Source organism: Triticum dicoccoides, chromosome 7B, assembly GCF_002162155.2.
Source record: "Triticum dicoccoides isolate Atlit2015 ecotype Zavitan chromosome 7B, WEW_v2.0, whole genome shotgun sequence".
Lineage (NCBI taxonomy): Eukaryota > Viridiplantae > Streptophyta > Magnoliopsida > Poales > Poaceae > Triticum > Triticum dicoccoides.
Genome location: NC_041393.1, coordinates 634063758 through 634066687, shown reverse-complemented (window position 1 = coordinate 634066687; position 2930 = coordinate 634063758).

The window sequence follows — 2930 nt, the reverse complement described above, 5'->3', positions numbered from 1 at the left end:
GAGTCCTCTCGCAGACTCGCATGTCGCACCCACCGTCTATCTGCAGGTAGACGTCACACACATATGTGCTCTTCACACCCTACCTCAGAACTTCTAAAAAAGAAAAGAAGGCGCGCACATTTTATTTTAGCTCACACGTCACACACTTATACTATTATTCTTGCGGCGAACATTCTTTGGGCATAGTATATTGTACTCTCACGAAGAGAAGCGGTGCACGCACGCACTAGTTCTCTCACACCTACTCGTGGGTACACATAGGAGCGCATTTTTTTGAAGCTGGTACAACAAAATCACTCCACTATATATATAAGCAGGAGCCTTAGCGCTTGCTTTACTAGGGTTCCTCTCATTCACTCTCTCATGCTCTCCAGATCTAAGCAAGACATAGGTGGCCACACTCTCTCTCAGCTCACGGCTGGTCACAAATCCGGCTAGACAACCTCGACCGGGGCAGGGGTGTGGGTGCATCGTTCACGCTGTCATCAGCGGCGAGGGAGGAGACCAACGGCTGCCTGCGCGTCCTGATCAGCGGTCGTGCCATTCTCTCCAAGAGAGCGCTGGCTCGGGAGGGCCTTCGACCCCTTCTTCCTCCCTGTAGTATTGTGGCCAAGATGCGGCCTCCCAACGCCGTCTTTGCCACATGTCGACGACCCTCAGGTATATATTCCTTCGAAACCTGCCTTGCTCTACTGCCCCAGCTCCCTTCGTGTGGATATTTTTTACTTCCGTCCGCTATTCCAAAGCCACCTAGACTTTTACTATAATTAGAGGTAAAGCTAGTTCATACAGTCGACTCTAAGAGTTGGTTCAAACAGGGAAGAAAATGGGAAAGATGTAGCATGAATCTAGGACTTAGTTCTAAGTGGAAACGGGGGAAAGTAGTAGATACTGGCTACCCAATCGGTCTCTTGGTTGAAAAGACGAAGAAAGCATGGTGGATGGCGAAGGGTGGGGGGAAGTGGACCTATCTCTTGGTTGAAAAAGGAAAAAAAGTGATGGGTGTTGGGGACAATGCAAATGAGAATGAGCAGGTCTGCAAATATCTGTGACTGTTTAAATAACCGTATTTCATATTTGTGCAAACAGGGATGTCTGTCTCAGTATCGTTTCTCTCCGTGCAATCAAAAGCACACACCTCAGTTTTAGTACAACTGCGCAAAATGAGATAGCTATCCCTCATAGCCGTCGTCTAACCTCCCGTCTTCAAGGTATTCCTATATTGGTAGTAACTAAGGTAGAATGACCAACACAATCTAGAAGAAGCTGATTCATACGTTTTACTTCCTGATTGCAGTGCAGGGACGAGCGAAAAAAATTGCATCCTAGTCCGGAATACACTTTCTACCAGTTCATCCATGGACCGAGGACTAGCTGGCACGGCTGCACGGCGGTTTTTTGGACAGGTGCGCGGACAAGAGGCATTGTGGTCTGCTTATTTCTACAAATAGCGGTGCTTAAATTTAGTGGAATGCACAAGAATTTCACCTGGTCAGTACACTGCATGGTTCAGTTCAACATTCCAGCTGAGGCCACAATTATAATGTGTTATTCTGGAATGAGAGAACCTAACCCTGGATGGTGGCAACAAGAAAAAACCAGAGTGAACTAAAGGAAATTTAAGCTTGCCGGGAGGCCCTTTGGTCAGAGAAGCCTTGCTTGTTTTTTCCTGATTTGTAAACCTTCTCACAACTTTGTCTTTTGCTGTGAACTAGTATATGTTTGTTATGTTCTATGAATCATTGAGATGTATAAAATTGCTAAACTTATGCTTTTCAAGTTTTTTATGAAGACGAGATTAATGTGAGTGTTCCACATGAGCGCTGGACTAGCGTGTGAACATTTGGAGTTTGTTACATTGTGGCATCAATTAACTGCATGAACCACTGTAACAAGATACATAGTTGCTTATATGTCAGACAACAGATTGTTGATTGTTTGTTGGTTGATAGCCTAGTGTTGAAGTGAGCTAAGCCAATATGCCATGTTTTGCACAACTGCTTACAAGTGGGGTAGCAACAACAGTGTTTACAAGTACTTATGTATACGTCAGCGCACAGTTCTCCAACGAGTGCTCTATTTTATCAAAACACAAACTGCTCGTATGATAAACCGTGACAACTAATGTCTTACCATGCCATATTCATGAAAAAACTAGCGAGGACGCATCTGTTTCGGCAACAATTACGATGGTTCTCACTTGATTCACGGGCATACAAAAGTAGCACCAGTTCCCCTAGACGGATTCAAATAGAGTACTAGCCACAGAGGATCGATAACAGGCAAGGTTTGGATAATTAGACACAATCCAAACTACTATTAAACACTAGCTGGGGAAACTATTTCATGCCTTAATCTAATTTGGGCTGGACACAAGACGGACCTTGCCATGAACATCATCGAGGATGTCCCGCAGTAGCTCAATCGTGTGAACCTTCATGAAGACAACCTTGTGGCCTTTCCACTGATAAACTTGTTTGTGGAGGCATGCCACGTCATCTTCCTGCGTAAGCTTGACAAGAACAGTATGCCTCACAAACGAAGGAGTATCTTTGAACTTCTTGTGCTTCAGTACACGCTGGACAACACGCCTGACAACAGTGAGGCTGGAATACAACTCTTCATTGGTATAACCGCAAATGGCTTCCAGGATCCAACAACCTAAGAACTCTGTTTTCCTAGTGCGTATATTCAGGTCATCCACCTCATAGAGAGTGACATGTACAACCACACAATCCTTGTCTGCATCAGGTCTCTAATTGAAATAGAAACAAATTCTAAATTACTTTTCAGTATAAGAAACACAAGTTATTTAAACCACTATGTATAGCATGGCATCGAAGCTAATAAAATTTTGCATTATGAATCACCACATACTTAGATGAAAAACCACAATCGAGATCGGCAAAGAAGAAAATCATCTTGGGCAG